This window comes from Notolabrus celidotus, chromosome 9 (assembly GCF_009762535.1).
Source record: "Notolabrus celidotus isolate fNotCel1 chromosome 9, fNotCel1.pri, whole genome shotgun sequence".
In the NCBI taxonomy this organism is placed as follows: Eukaryota; Metazoa; Chordata; class Actinopteri; order Labriformes; family Labridae; genus Notolabrus; species Notolabrus celidotus.
The window spans coordinates 11,927,715-11,944,624 of record NC_048280.1 but is presented as its reverse complement, the minus strand read 5'-3'; the positions used below and the strand labels follow the sequence as shown (position 1 = coordinate 11,944,624).

The 16,910-nt window shown below is 40.1% G+C and overlaps 1 protein-coding gene across 6 annotated transcripts in view; it reads left to right on the top strand.

Annotated features, from left to right (window-relative positions):
- gpat2 (glycerol-3-phosphate acyltransferase 2, mitochondrial) overlaps nucleotides 1-16,910 on the top strand; it is a 167,823-nt gene that overhangs the window by 7,359 nt on the left and 143,554 nt on the right. For all 6 annotated transcript variants that reach the window (XM_034691787.1, XM_034691788.1, XM_034691789.1 and 3 more), the window contains exons 2-3: nucleotides 1,348-1,430; nucleotides 5,023-5,088. The gene's annotated coding sequence lies outside the window, so the exon portion shown is untranslated. The remainder of the gene's footprint in view (nucleotides 1-1,347; nucleotides 1,431-5,022; nucleotides 5,089-16,910) is intronic.

Here is a 16,910-nt window from a genome sequence, read left to right as displayed (position 1 = left end):
GATTAGTCATGATTTTTGGCTCAAGTATTTGAGGGGTGCATGAGCCTCTCCTCATCACAAACTCATCCACACGCCTTTGCTTAGCACAACTTAAATAGAAGGAACAAAACAGAGTATTGTTGTTATTATATTATTTTATAATTGTAAGGCTATATATATCATGTTTTATAACAGTGCAGTAAGTTAGACAAATTATCACTGATTTCTTACCTCGTAAATATTATGTTTCGGCAAAGAATTTTCATTTCGGTGCATCCCTATTTAGACATTTAAAGGTGCTTTATTTTACCATTTGAGATTTGTCAAGTTACTGCACCTGACAACATGCAGCTTCTTGTTATAGCCCTTTCAAAATGAAGTTTTCTGGACTACGTAACATAAGCGGACTTTTATTGTGAAGAGTTCTTACGGAATGTAATGTTTATCTGCGAAGTAGCTTAACTCCGATAGCGGCGGCCATCGGGAGTTAAAAAATGTACAGTTGTTCATTTAGCTTCAAGTCACAGCTACAGTCATTGATCCTACACGTGTTGGACTTTAGAAAACAGAGTTTTAACACACTTTGAAGCAGGTAGAGCTGTAGCAACAGATGAAAATCCCTGCATCGCGTGCTACAGCTGAGCTGATAAGTGTCTCTGCTCTGTGTCACAGAGGGTAACACAGAGGAGGGGGTTTGATCTACGTTGTTGTCTGTAACATACACTCTGCTACGCTTGTATGTTTACCTGCCACTTCTCTATCACACATACACATAGTTGGCCTAGTTAGCAGTGTGTCATCACAACACTCTGTTTCGGCCGTGTTGTTTCGGTGATAAAAGTGTTCCTGGCGAAAACAATAATAATAACAACAATAATATGTCGCGTAGACGCTACATTTTCTGCATCAACTCATTTTTTTAGTTGACGTAATCGATTATGTTGACTAATTGTTGCAGCCCTAATGGATTTGCTATCAGATAATGCAGATACTGTATGTCTCTGTTGATTCATTAAACAAGTTCAAGCTATTATATACCAATTTGAATGAAAACCATTTAAGTATGAAGTCATCCTGGGTGACGTGCATGGCAAGGGATGCCCAGATCTAATGGCAAATGTTGGTATCCGGGCCTATTGAGGTTTTTTTTTAACTAATTGTCTTTTTCAGAGCTGTCAGGAGAAGCTATGCAATGAGTTAAGCGCTCATCAGCTTTCCTATCTCTGTCTCTGCTCCACTTCACTCTGTGTGTTAAGGACAGTCTGGGCCATGCCGGTGGCATCCCACTAAAAGCACAGCAGTTTAATGCAGCATGAAACTGTTAGTTTGTGTTGTTTACCTAATTAATGTGCACTTGTTTTGTTTCAGGTGGGAGTCTATTGCTGGTTTGGCCCTGACAGAAACACTCACCACACCACTGTGCAACAAATCCCTGCAAGCAAAAAGCCAACGTAAGTAATTATTGAATGTGATCTGAGGAAACAAACACTTCAAACAAATGTTTAGGTTGTTCAGGAAAGGCTGTACAAAAGAGGCAAAGGGGGACAAACACAAAAGGATTGGGATTTAAAGTCTAGACAGTGTCAAGACAAAATACATTACATGAAGAATTGTTGTTTAGTAGATAAAAATATTAGATTCAAGCATATCTGATTCATGGCTATGCAATAGTGCAGCATTTGATTAAATTTATGGGCGGAAGTATAAATGCACTGATTACTTTTTAGGATCGTACAGAGCCCCAAAAAATACAGATGTTTGGATCAAAACATTACTTTATTTTTCTTAGAGGCTATGACCACCAGAAACTGTGTCCTCAATGTTGGATAGATGATCTACAAATTATGATGGCTGCTCAACTAGCCTGCACAATCACCTTTATTTATAAAACAACTTATAAAAAAAGCTGTCATAAAAGGAGCATCTTGATGTTATGTTGTCGCTTCAGCAGTAACTTATGCTGCCTTCAAATGGAACTCATAACGTTGTGAAGTCATGTGTTGAAGTCGTGTGAATGAGTGGCCAAAAGTTTGATCGTTGTCCTCCTTGCTTTGTAAGTGGAAATGCTAATATTACAACTTTATATATGTGCTGAAATGCCATGCGGAGGAACAGCAAACTCTTCATGGTCCCGTATGGGTCTAACGCAGGGGTGCATCTCGCCCGGCTGGCAGTGAAGCTTCCACCAAAGCGTCTGCCCCCTAGGGGCTGGCTGCAGTATAGGTCAAATACTCTGTCTCCCCCATTCATTTGAATGGGGCTGAAGTCAAACTTAAAAAAATAAATACACATGGTACGAATGTTTCTCACATCCGTATGCTGTGGTGATATGTCCTTATTATTTGACTGTTTTGTGTTCAAGGCCTCTTTTTTCTGAAAAGTTTCTTTTTCTTTGGTTATTAGAGGTTAAAAAACGGGGTTTTACATCCTGGTTTGCTTTGATTGATGGCTGCCGCAGAGGGAAAACTCCATAGAATCTTGTGACGCTACGCTGTTGGGCCGAGCTCGTTACCATGGCAACACAGACATTCTGTGGCTTCGCAGACTCTGGCTGCACAATGGGTGAGCCCTGGAGTGAGGTTCTTTGGCTTCAGAACTGTACAATGGGAAGAGGCGGAACAACGCTGTCCATTTTATTTACAGTCTATGGTGTAGCGTTAATCAAATCACGTACAAGCTTTGCTCTCGTTAACATTAGCTAATTTCACACCTCTAACTACAGACCCTATTAGCTACATATAACTTCATGTATTTGCATGAAACTGCAGTCTGTGGGCTCCACCATTCCTGTGGATGTCATCAGACACGTCACAACTTGTGAACTCAATGCTTTTAGAAAATGTTGTGATTATGATGCGAGGGGGGCGTTCATATGGCCATTTCTCATGAATACGGCAAACACGACCCCGTTTGAAGGCACCATTAGTCATGAATGACAGGTCATTGAAGAAATCCTTCATTATTTCTGCTAAAGTAACTAAACACAGAGAGACTATTAGGGCTGGGTATCACCAGGCCCCTTGCGATAAGATATTATCACGATATTTTGCCCACGATAACGATACTATCACGATACAGCGATTCTGCGATAATCGATAAATTGCAAGAAATATCATCCACGATACTTCACGGTATCTGTGTCACTGAAAAAATTCTGAATTTATTGACTGCACTGAATCCATTTCACAGGAATTACAAAACATTGTCAATCAATTTCACATGAACGACAGCCAAGTAAAACAAAGTATCTACTGCACATATGGTCTAAGTCTTAGACCTGTGCAGTAGATACTTTGTATCTATCAGAGGCCCTCAATAGGCACCCCTGGGCCGCGTCCGGCCCACCGGCCGCCTATTCGTGGCCCCCAAACTGTTATTCCTTCACTATATGTTTTGGTCGGGTCAGCACATGTATACCACGACTTGTCGAGACGTCAATGACAGCATGTTACTGGGTCACTTAGAGTTCACTGCTGCGAGTTCAATTTTTAACTTTCACTTTCATTTTTGGAGCAGTTCGCAAAGTGGCACTTTGCCAGCTGTAGGACAGCTGGCTTACAGAAACGTTAGCGTTAGCGTCATCATGAACCGTCCTCTCCTCCATGACAAGCTCTGTGAACTCTTTATCAAGTGTGGTTCAATTGTCAGTATAGTGAAAGCCGAAGTGGGCCCATACTTCAGATTTGAAATTTGACGGTACATCTTTCAGGTGTTTTTCTCTGCTGCTAATCCTCCGCCTTGCATCATTTTCTTTTTTTTCTTCTTCTTTTTATTTCCTTTAAAAGAGTAGTCTATCGCAGCACCCACTCTTATTCATGCTAAGCACAATCATGTGGAGGCTTGAAGTAGTGACTCTGTAAATCAAAATTGTAGCAGGCTTTTGTGAGAGAATCTGTTTAGAACGGCTGTATGTTTATTCTTTAAATATCGATATTTGGCGCCAGTGTATCGATAACGTATGGCAAGACTAAATATCACGATATATCGTAGTATCGTTATTTTGGCACACCCCTAGAGACTATATTACCCAGCTTTGGCCAGTAACCAGGTTATACTGTCCTTCCAGGACTTCATTTTGTGACAGAAACCATAAAAACATTTAATAAGTAACTACCAAAGGTGTGGGCTGAGGCGAAACCAAATGGATGAAAAGGTAAAAGTGAGAGAAATCTCAAGCACAGCTGAGGGCTAATATGATGTTTTTAAGCTTCTGACAGGATCAGAGATTTCATGTCATTTCACCCTCTGATGGAGAGAAGAGGAGGAAAGACTGTATGTGTGTTATGTTGGTATACGAGCACAACTCCAGTACCTCCATGTGTGTGTGGGGTGTGAGTGAGTGGCAACAGTTAGTTGTGGATATAATAATAGAAAATTGGTTGTGGAAAATGGAATGACCTCATTTAGTAAAAAGTAATGTCCATTTTCACTGGTTTGTTTAAAAAGCCCTATGTAATGTATTAATGTGTGAACGTGAACAGCACAGTGGAAAAGTTATTTCATTGCAAACAGTCGAGCTCTGAGTCAGTTCTTCTTTCCCTCCCCTCACATCCTGACCCCCTCCTCTCTCATTTGTCTTTGCATGCTGCATTGATGCCTTCCCTCTTACCTCTGATTTGGCTTGTCTGGTTGTGAATACCTAATCAGACTGAAGATGTCACACTTTCATCCTTTTAAGGCTTTATTCTCATCCTTCTCATCTCAATGTTGCAGGCACATTTACTTCTCTCTGTGAGGGGGGTTGATGTACCACTCACAGTTCAAACAGACATACAAAAGCTTGCGTGTGTCATGAACTTATTCGCTCACCCTCTGATCACCCACGGACAAACATCACACAGTGATGTGCCATCGGGCGCAGTAGAAAATTAAATATGAAGGGATTTGTTAATTCCTGTAAAATCTGACATTTACAAACCCTTTTTACTCTAATTTGATTTTCATTCTTTGTTTTCAGGATTGTTTAAATCAGACTGGCTTGTCATGTGTGATTCTGAAGTTTTCATCCCCAACCTCCTAACATGTCTTTATTTCCTTTTTTAGACATCGCTGAAGTCGTAAACACGTGTGGCTGTTGTCAGAGAAACTCTGCAGCCTCTACAAAATAAGGTAGGACAAACATCTCTCTTCCAATCTCAGACTGCACAACAGATGCAGACTGATCCAACTGTTTCTCCTGCTTCCTTGAGTGTAGCTTTGTATGTTGTTGGTGTGTGTGCAAGTCCATTATTTTTTGATCCCAACCAGTGTTGTATGGGGGCGCGGATGCCCTTGGGGCCGCGCTCAAGGCCGTGATCGGGGGTCCACAGCTGTTCTATGGAAAATGTACTGAATAAGTTACTTAGTTGCTATGTTACGAAGGACCACATCAAATGTACACCGTCATTATGATTACTGGGAGTGTTTTTCTGAGGAGAAAACACCCTTTGAATTTAGAGTATGGCCTGCTGAGAGTTTCTGTATGTGAAAATCAAAAGGAATGATTTGAGGTTTTTAAATTCTGCCAGACATAAACGTCATCTCATGGTAAGAACGAAGTTGTGCTACTTGTAGAATATACGTGTGTTTCACTGGGTAGACAGGCCATCTGAACTCTGTCCAACTATGGAATGAATGCAGGCTGCTTTCATTGTCTCACTGCAAGTCTCTTTGTCCGCTGTTAGTCTAGATACAACAGCCTCACACACCTTACATAGAGAATATGAACAGAGCCCCAGTTTTCAGAGTTTTTTTTCCCTAAACCACCAGGGATACAGTCTATTTGATTTGCATGTGGTTCTTTTGAAGTGCAGTGCCTTGTGAGTGTCTTGTGCCGAGGGACCTGCAGCAGTGATTCATGATTTCTGCTGGGCAATGAGGCATCTGACTCCCTCTACATGTGTGTTCTTTGGGAACTGTGTGGTTAGTCCGTGTGCGTGTGTGTTAATGCTATAGCATTAAGTTTTCTCAAAACTCAATTTGTAGAATGAATCTTGCACGTAAAAGTTTCAGGTTTTCATTTCCACATTTCTTTCCAAGATAATAAAATAGACATTGTGTTTGGGTTTTGTGGTAGGGGAGTTAATTAGAGTCTGACATCTGTCTCACTATTCATGTTTTATTTGTGATTAACACACTGCCCCCTTGAACAACTTGCGATAGACTTGTGGAAACCCTGACATACTTAGAGAGAACGCTGTGTCTATTTATGTAACTGAACCACAACGTCCTGCCCAGTTCGTTTTCCTTTTTTCAAGTAACTGAAATGAATATAGGCAGATGTATTGTTTAGATATTTGTACTCTAAATGCCCACACTTTAGGTAGCAAGCTTAATGTACTGGTTAATAAGTGGATAGATCAGTTAGAGTTTATCCAGAGATCTGCATCAGTGATTAATCCGAAAAGGCTTGTCTTTGTCTTTAAGTCTCATTTAGTCACTGGGTGAGCGCTAACTCAAAGAACTGATTGTACCTCTGTCCGTTTGTGATCCGCAGTCAAATGACACAGCACCCCCACCCTCTCTCTGTCCTCCCCTTCCTGAGGTGTCACTGATGCAGAACCACAGGAACAGGCTTGAGGGAGACCGTCTGAATTATTTTCCTTTCCTCTCACTCTTGCCTTCTTTTAATTTCCTCCAGCATATTCTCCAACACAAAGCTATCATTCACTCTCTCGGCTGCTCATGGTGTCACACTTTAGCTTGCCAGTGGACTTAAATTGGGCTTCTACTGTCTTGTGAGTGCAGATGTATGCATCAGTATCTCTTTATCTCAGCACACCAAACCACCACTGCCACCATGTGCTAAGATCTTTCTCCTCTGTCTGTTAAAACTTGTAAACAACTTTTCATCTCAAATGTTGCTCGTGGTAGAAAGAGTGCTTTAAGGACACATTTTCAGCCTATTAAAGTGCAGTATTAGGGGTGTTTCACTTACACTTAGGGGTTGTGTGATTAATCATTCTGTAATTACAATTTCTATTCTAATGCGTATTAATGTAATTTGTAAATGGAGATGATTCTGCTGCATTAACACAGAACTTTTTTAGCTAAGCAACAAAAAGTAACAGCAAAAATTCAGCTCGACACCATGCAGTGATATAAGAACTGTTCATTTTTATCATTCTTTAATATTAAATACTTAACTTGTGGTCAGTAATCTACAAGACTCCTGCAAGATACTATGGATGACTTGAAGCTGGTTCTAAATGCTGATAAAACAAAAGTGATGCTATTCTCCAGAGCCAGAACAACAGAGCACAATTATGTAAATATAATCACAAAATGGGATTCAAAATTGAAAGAGTCACAGAATATAAATATATAGGTATTTACATTGATGAAAACCTCAATTTTAATGTACATATTAATAATCTTGCAGACAGACTCAGACAAAAAGTTGTCTATTTCTATAGAAACAGATCTATCCCAATGTTTTGTAGGAAGAGGGTTGTGGAGGCTGTTTTTATGTCAGTCTTAGATTATGGGGACGTAATTTACAGAAATGCACCATCCTCAACCCTCAAATGCCTTGACTCCATTTATCACTCTGCGTTACGATTTATTACAGGTGACCCCTTTAACACACATCGGTGCATTCTGTACAATAAGGTTGGCTGTTCCTCTCTCCATGAAAGACGGAATATCCATTGGCATCTTTTAATAAATAAAGCTGTCTTAGAAAAATTACCAACCTACCTCACTAAACTTCTTCATTACCCAGACCGTTTATATCAGACTCGCACCTCAAACCAGCTGCTCTTGTTCCTCAAGTTTGGTCAGAACTGGAAAAAACTGCCTTTTGTTTCTCTTCTCCTGACTCCTGGAACAAGTTGCAGCAGCGTCTTGAGTTAAATGCACTTTTAACTTTTGCACAAATTAGAATCTTAATTTTGAACCTTTCAACCCTGCTCTGCAACTGTTTTAGCCAGGTCTACCTGTATATATTTATTGTATCATTTTAACCACCGGCCCTTCCTATTTTAGGAATCCCCGACTCAATCCCCTACACCTCCTTATTTGTATTATTTTATTTGATCTTTCAATTGTTTTTTATATCCAAATCAAAAAAATTATCATATTTGAGGACTTATGATACTCTTGATGCTTTGTTGTTTGTTTTTTAAATGTCACTGTAAATGACTCTATCATTGTAAATGAGGGTTGCCCCTCAATGATCTCTCGAGTACAAATAAAGGTTGATGATGATGAATATTTTGGACTATAACCATAATAAAATAGACACAGAAGAACACCATGGTAAACAGCCTGATTCTTTATTAAGTGGGTTACTCTAGCATCAGAAACACTGTGAAGACCACTGGCACTGCGACCTGAGTGCACATTTCAGTGAAGGAAAATCAGCACTACTGCGTCAGGCACTCGCTGACGTAAATTCGCTTCCACAGTGTTGGCCTCTGTGTACCTTGGTCCCTTTGTGGTGCTTTGTGCATGCATTGTGTTTGCCACTTCACATTGTAGTGCCTGCAGTAGCATCTCATCTGCGTGACAGGGAGAGGCTAGTGGAGTGTTTATTTGTTTCATTTTCCCTGCAGGAGTCTGCTTTGTAATAGTGCATGAGTGGCTTCATACCTCCACCAAATTAACACTCCAGTGGTGTTTTTGTAATTTCTCCCCCACTAATTCGCTGTTTGCGTTTTCAATTCCACTGTCCTCCTCTGAAGCTTTTTATCAATTTGACGCTTCTCCTCCCCTCTCTCAGTCCCTGTTTACGTTTCAGTGGAAGTCATCTCAACATCTCTCCCCTTCAGTCACTCTGCTGCCCACAAGGGAGACTGAGTGCATCTGCTAGAATGTTTACGCATATCACAGATACATTGTCTGATTTGATCTCGGGGAGCAGGCCTGCTATGAGAATGGTTTATCAGATGTGGGTGGAAATAAATTTGTCATTATATTTATGTAATTAAAAAAGATTCCCATGTGTTACTTTTTCATTTATTCAGTGTTCCCTAAACTCAAGGGCTGTTGGGTTGTACTTTGCTATCTTGTTTATAGATTAAAATGCACCCATGCATTTTCACTGTCAGAACAAACTTCATGTTTTCAACTTGTTCTTGGTTTGTGTCTAAGTGTCTATGTAGCTAGTTTAAAGTGAACTTGTTGGGTCTTATTGTGGGGATTTTGTAAATGTGTTAAGGTGCACTGAGTATTATTGATTGTGTCATGCTAAGAACCAAAATTATATGTTGGTAAATATTTGAGGTGCACTGCTGGACCGGCTGTCTACCCGGATAGACTGTTTTTTGTTTTGTTGGGCTGGGATCAGTGATCGGCTGGTCCTTCTAAAGTAAATGTATTTCCAGTAAATGAAAAAGAATGAAAAGTAATGTGTGAAGCTACAGAGACAATGTCCACTGTGGAAGACTCACAAGCTGTGTGAGCGGAGGACCACTTATAATCAGAATAGTAGTGTGATCAGAATATGATTGCTTTATGAAAACACTTCATTTGGAACAGATTGGACCAGGGGAAAATATATTTCTTCTGCTCGAGATTGGTGGTTTATGCAGTCTGATGTTTGGATTGTTAGCTGTGTGAACACTTGATCTGATTATTTCTTTGTGGTTGAGGTAAAACTATTCGTACTTCCTGTCTGCTCTACATGACGTGACGAGTTTCCGCTTTCATTATTGCCAGAATTGAAGCATGGCAGGAGCAAAGCTAAAGTGATCTGTAGCTGACACCACCATTTTACTGGAGACATGAAAATAACTCATGGTTGTTGAATGTCTTGATGTCAATGAAATACACAACCAGGTATAGGTTAAGACCACAGACTGTATTGTGCGATTGTGACGTAAAGTGGCGGGCTTTGAGCCTCTTAGCCAACAGCAACAGTGTTCCCGCCATGTCAATCAAGTCAGCTGTGCCTCTCATTGTAAGACTCGTAATCTAAATATCTTTGACATTACAGCGTTATGAAAAAATTCACCCCCCCAGTAAAGTGTGCCGATCGAGAAATGAGCTATCCAGACACTCGTCTTTTGTACCAGGCTGTAAACATGTTTACCTCTGCTGTAAAGATCAGCTTTTTTTAATTGGTGTGTGTGTGGTTACCGGTACTTCCGGAGCCAGCCTCAAGCGGGTCCTTGATGAACTGCAGCTTTTAGCACTTCTGCATTGCACTCATATTTTTTAGACTGGAGATTGCCGCTTAGTTAAGACAGTGGAAATTAGTCTTAAGAAGAGAGAATATTTGCATGACCTATTCCTATGTCTTGCACTTAATTGACAAAACCCTCTCTTCTGCTCCCCTGGGCTGGGGTAGCTCAGTACTTCAAATATGATTCAAGTAAATGATTCCTGTAATATTCTATGGTTAATCTGGGACACTTAAATGATAGAACCTCAGCATGACAGTGTTTGATTGAATAGTTAAACCTGTCGTGACATGTAACTTTGCAGGCAGTATTTTAGATTAATGCATATTGATAATTAATGAATATAAAGCAAGATTAAAACACTTTGTTTGTTCAGCATATATCGTTCACTGAGGCAGCCTGGAAGAGAAAGGCAGACTGAGTAACAGTCTAATGAAATACTCAACAAGTTTAGATATTTGTTGGGAAATTAATGACCCCATTCAGGAGTCGGGGAGAAAGCAGATGAAGAAGGTGAAGCAGAAAACTTCTCTGTTCTCTAATTTGATTTATAGATTAGTTACATTGTACAGCTAAGAGATGAGAGTGTTAATGATGGCTGTTTAGATCTGTCTAAAATATGACTTGTGACGTTAAATCAGTGACTCAATACTTGACTCATTGTTAAAGGGGACATATCACGCTTTTTTCATCAATATATATTGGTCTAAGAGGTCCCAAAAACATGTCTTTAAAGTTTATGCTCAAAAAAACACTTTGAAATCAGATTTTGGCATGCCTGAAAAGTCCTCTTCTTCATTCCTCATCAGAACACTCTGTTTTCCCTCTGACCACGCCCCCTCCGGAAGTGGATGTGCCTCGGCTCTCCAGCACGTTGATCTAATGTTTACATGTTGGCTGAATATACACGGCTGCTCAGAGATCGCGTTACTTCAACCCTCTGAATCTGATCCTGACGGAGAGGCGCCTGTAGCAGGACCTTTCTGAACCATTGGTCACAGATTTAGTGTTTCTTGTTGTTTTATTTATCAGTATGTAGACGTGTGTCTTGGTACACAGCTACGAACATGTAGCTATGTGGCTATGCTAACTAGCGCTAGCACTTATCCATGATAAATAAAAATCATCCACTAGATCTTCAAATCTGCAGACATGGGGAGTAAAACCGACCTCTGCCAGAAAGGCAACAGGACCTTTTATGAAGGATTGGTCACAGATTTAGTGTTTCTTGTTGTTTTATTTGTCAGTATGTCGACAAGCTACAGCTACAGCTACAGCTACAGCTACAGCTACAGCTACAGCTATGAACATATAGCTATGTGGCTATGCTAATTAGCGCTAGCACTTATCCATGACAAATAAAAATCATCCACTATATCTTCAAATCTGCAGACGTGGGGAGTAAAACCGACCTTTGTGTTTATTAAGACAGCCTACAACTAGCATGCCTCCCTCCTAAGCTCCTTGTTAGCACACATTTGTGCAGGTAATGAAAAACAGGGGGGATTCAGTATTATTTTATACAGTCTATGGGCTGAACAAGCTCCGAGCTCTGACTCCGTGACAGACCGGATATTGTTGTTACGTAACAAAAACACGGAAGTCTGAAACGGCTCGTTTCACACACATTTACAGAAAGGTGTAGAAATCAGAACAGGGGCAGAATGGATTTTTTTCATTCTTGGGGGGTTTGTAGACATGCCAGGGAAACATATTTCAGGTAGAGAACCATTAAAAAGTCAATTTTGCATGATATGTCACCTTTAAGAATTGGCTTGAACACACAGTTTTCAGTCCTGTCTTATGCTCAGCTATCAGGTTGGTGTGTGTGAAGCTGAAGCATAGACTGTATCAAATATGGACGTAGTATCCTTGACGTCACCCATCTATTTCTGAAGAGCTGTTTTGAGACCAATCATCGGTGGCAGCCATATTGCTGCTGTGGAGCCAGTGTGACGTAAAGAGACGGAGTTTGAGCCTCCTAGCCAACAGCTGCAGTGTTCCCACAGGCAGCTGTGCCTCACATTGGAAGACTCATAATCTTAATATCTTACAAATTGCCGCGTTAGAAAAAAATTCACCCCCCTCACAGTGAGAGCACATCGAGAAATGAGCTATCCAGACTACACTTGTCTTTTGTACCAGGCTGTAAACATGTTTATTTCTGCTGTAAAGAGCGTCTTTTTCCCATTCATGTGTATGTGACTTCCGGTACTTCCGGAGCCAGCCTCAAGCAGATCCTCGATGAACTGCAGCTTTTAACAATTCCATATTGGACTCATATTTTTAGACTGGCGGTTGCCGCTTGAGCTGAAGGAACGTTTCATTGCGAACCCACTGACTTAAGATCTTGCGCTTGGTGCTCAGCAGGGGCTGCAGCTCTGTGCCCGGTCTCTTTTAGGGGAACAGTATAACGGCATGTATAAGGATACTGAGGTTGGGAACTTTTTACAGGACCCCACCTTTTGATACAAGCCAACTAGTGGTGCAACGGATCATCGTTGATCTGTGATCCGTACGGATGCCTCTCCACGGTTTGGCAAGGACGTGGTCCGCGGATCAGTTGATGGGGAAAAAAATAAATAAATTGCGCGTGTTCACTGTTCACGCAATCCACACTCACTCGTCAAGCGCAGCGGTAGTGATGGCAAAGAAAGGAGCAGTGGAACTTGAAAACCCTCCTACATCTTGTAAGTCACATGTATGGGAGCATTTTGTTTTCACTGTGAATTACAGTGAATGCTGAATGTGCTTGAGCCACGTTATGAAATTCCTTCGCGCGCCCACTAGACCAGAGGCCGTCAATACGCGGCCCGCGGGCCGCATCCGGCCGCCTATTTGTGGCCCCCGAACTGTTATTTCTTCACTCTGTGTTTTGGTTGGGTCCGTGCGTATTTACCGGGACTTGTCTCCATGTCACAGATAGGGTGCTTTGCACATGCAGTAAATTTTGAGTTGAATGTTGTTTTTATTTAATGGGCAAAGTGTTTTACAAAATAAATGGAGGGACAAAGTTGTATTTGTCTTCTTTCTTTTTTTTTTTGCTGATCCTAAAAATGATACGATCCGTGACTCAAATCCGTGATACGATCCGAACCGTGAGTTTTTTGATCTGTTGTACCCCTAAAGCCAACAGACGGGTAGAAAGTCAAAGTAGAGAGATTTCCCAGACTTGCAAAGCATACAATCAAGTGTCTCTACACACCAGTAACGTAAATGTCAATCTGAACGTGTGTACAAACGGGCAGAAAACTAAACACTGACATATTATTCTGTTCAGTTCCGATGTTGCAGCAATTCTACATTTCATAGTTCGAGCCTGGCTCTATCTGACTGTGTGACCACTGAGATCATTTTTATGAGCCTGATTCATAACTTTATATTCAGCATGTTAAACAATTTGTACGCCTCTTTGTGTTCCGTAGCTATGCAATACTGTCTGTTACATTCATTATGTTGTGGAAAATAAAGCAATTTGATGTAGGATGAATTGATTTGTTTGTCACAGTATTTATTTTTCGCGATTAATTGATAATTGATTTTTAACAAAGCGTGATTAAGGAAAATACTCAGGATTTGCATCCCTAAAAGTGGCCTTAGTGCAGAAAATGCAATTTGTGCATTGATTTAATAGATAAATAAATGCATTTTCATGGATTTATTTCACATGAAGAAACCCACTGTACTCTACGGCATAAAAATGCACAGGAACACAGGAAAATAAAGGTTATGCTCTCAGAATTTTTTGGCAGAGGTTTCTTTGGGTGAGAATGAGAGATAGTCTTGTAATCTGATGCAGGTTTACCTTTTTTTTAAAAAAAAATTTTTATTTGAATAAACGGTTAATTTAAAAGCCAGTGTTTTATTCTGAATGAAAAAAATAGAATTTCCATAAAAGAAAAGTTATGAATAACGTTTGTTTTTTCTGACAATCATAGTGACTTAAGTAAGGAAATTGGATTGCATAAAATTGGAATCAGACTTTGGAAAAACATAGTCATAATAGGGTTAAGAAATTCCATTTGGAGCATGTCTATCAATTATGACAATGACAACTATCAATTAATAGAGTAGGTTTGAAATGTACACAGAATATAATTAATGCAGTATAGTATAGAGAGTATAGAGACCCGCTCTCTTTACCATCTTTAACTCAAGTTGAAGATGAGTGTCAAAATGACAGTGAATTGACTTTCGTGTCTTCTCCCTCTTTCATTAGTGGACATTAGAGCAGAACTTCTCCAGCCTGTAGTCACTGATGTCTATATTAAATGAAAACAGGATTAAGTAATACTCTCAGAATAGAGGCACTTTTGTCCACTCTCTATCACACTGTCATCCACTAAGGCATTGTTTGTGGCCTTCACGCTGACTTGTTATTCTTTTGTTATCATTGTTGCTGTAATCAAGTGGTGTTCATCAGCTGCTCCACAGGGCTCAACATTTTGAGTTTGTGTGTAGACCTTTTCGTGCATGCTTGTGTGAGCACTCTAATGGTGGTGTTATGTCAACAATCATGGCTGTTTTTCATCTCTGATAGGTTGACGGTAGCTTTTTTTAGCCTGGTGTCAAACTTCTGCTGGGTGAAAGGTTAGGTTCCCAGCACTAATGAAGCAGAGCTAAAAATAGATTCAAGGTTCCTTTATTAATTGCAGCGCTTCCCGCACGGAAGTTTGGTGCTGCAAAAGACAGCAACAGTGTCTTCAGGAAACTTCATGTATTTCCATTTAGTAGTGATTGGAGGTATTGATTTTGTTCTGGGTTTATTGGAAATCCAGCCAAACAGGTACTTCATCATGCCCTCAACAAATCATTACAAGAAGAGAGAGTCTAAACAAGCAAAGCTGACACATATTACTAATAGCGGTCAATACAGTCCAGGCTAGGGTAGATTGTATCTCCATCCAGGTCAATAGGACTACAGCAACACAGTTTAACTTACTTTCATAAGTGTGCAGAGCCTCCCAGAGGATCATGGGAGTAAATTATATTATTTGGATGTGCAGTTTTTAAAGCCCCTGGGAACCAAAATCACAAAAACATTCTACCTATGATATTTCAGTACATATGTAAATACAAAAATCTATGTAAAAATATTAGAACTCAACTTCAATCCATTTTCAAATATGTTCAATTACGCTTTTTTAACACGTTTGCACACTGGGTTTTAAGGGGGCTGGTTTAACCTAATATTTATTACGTAATAAATATCCAACCAATCAAAAATGAAACACTGAGTCACGTGCAAATGTTCAACGAAACTACTCCGCTCCTGCTCAGACGTCTCCTGACGTATCAGTCAGCTCCCCTCAGTGTTGCCGTAGCTGTTAGCTTGTTAGCTTGTTTGCTAATCACGCTGTGCCTGTAATCTGTCTGTATAGCTGTCTCTCTGCTCTGCACCGCTGTGCTTGTGTGTCCCTGTCTGATAAAACTAATACATGATATAAGTCCTGGTTCTGAAGTATTTTGTGAGCGAGAGACCATTTGAAATGAATAATTTTCAGATTCTGGAGTTTTTATATCTTTTAGATTCAGAGTCTGACGGCTCAAACATGCAGGCCGTGAACTCTCTCTTGGCCTGTCAATCTAAAAGTTAGCTGCTCTGCCCACACAGTCCTGAGAAAGCTCTGAACTTGAAAAAACTGTTTTTGAACAAAGTTTTTTCATAGTTATGGATGTTTATTTTCACTCAGATTTTTGTGGAAATTTGATTACACATTTAATTGTGATATTCTATGTGAATTTTAGATATTCCATTTACATTTCCTGAGGCTTTAATTTTCATGCCAAGATGAAATTCTGTCCAACAACTTATGGCAGCTTTAATTTAGAGGGGAGTTGTGACTTTTATAAACATGCGCATTGCTCATAGTCCCTTTAGTCTGTCACCAGTTTTGAAAAACACATCATAAGTGTGTGTGTATGTGTGTGTCGGTTTTCTAATATTCAGTATTACAGTAGATCATAATTACATCATTGAGTGGATAAATGTGTTAATTTTTATACAAGCTACTTCAATAAAACTTTCAAGGCTACTCGACCAATTTAAGCACCTCTCGATATGACACCAGACTCTAATGTGTCTACATTTTAAACATTTGGACTGTATTTTGGGGTCCTTTACACCTAAAGCTTATTTTCTTTTTTCCATGTAATGGTAAAATGATACATTCTTGCATTTTTGGAGTCTCTTTCGACTCCTGAACGGCTCTTAATTTAGGATCTTTTGTAGCCGTATGTTTTACCTTAACTTTACAAAAATAATGGTTTGTGTTGAAAACCCTTTTAACAGTGTTTTTATGAAAAGCCTTATAATTGCCCAATTGTTTGCATTTATTCTGTTACAAAACCATTCTCACCCTGATCCTAGGGTTTTGATTAGGGTTGGGGTTAGGGTTAGGGTTAGGGTTATGATTAGGGTAAGGGTTGTGATTAGGGTTAGGGTTAGGGTTGTGATTAGGGTTAGGGTTATGATTAGGGTTATGATTGTGGTTAGGGTTAGGGTTGTGATTAGGGTTGTGGTTAGGGTTAGGGTTGTGATTAGGGTTAGGGTTAGGGTTGTGATTAGGGTTAGGGTTAGGGTTGTGGTTAGGGTTAGGGTTAGGGTTGTGATTAGGGTTAGGGTTAGGGTTGTGGTTAGGGTTAGGGTTAGGGTTGTGATTAGGGTTAGGGTTGTGGTTAGGGTTAGGGTTGGGATTAGGGTTGTGAATAGGGTTAGGGTTAGAGTTAGGGTTGTGATTAGGGTTAGGGTTAGGGTTGTGATTAGGGTTAGGGTTGTGATTAGGGTTAGGGTTGTGATTAGGGTTAGGGTTGTGATTAGGGTTAGGG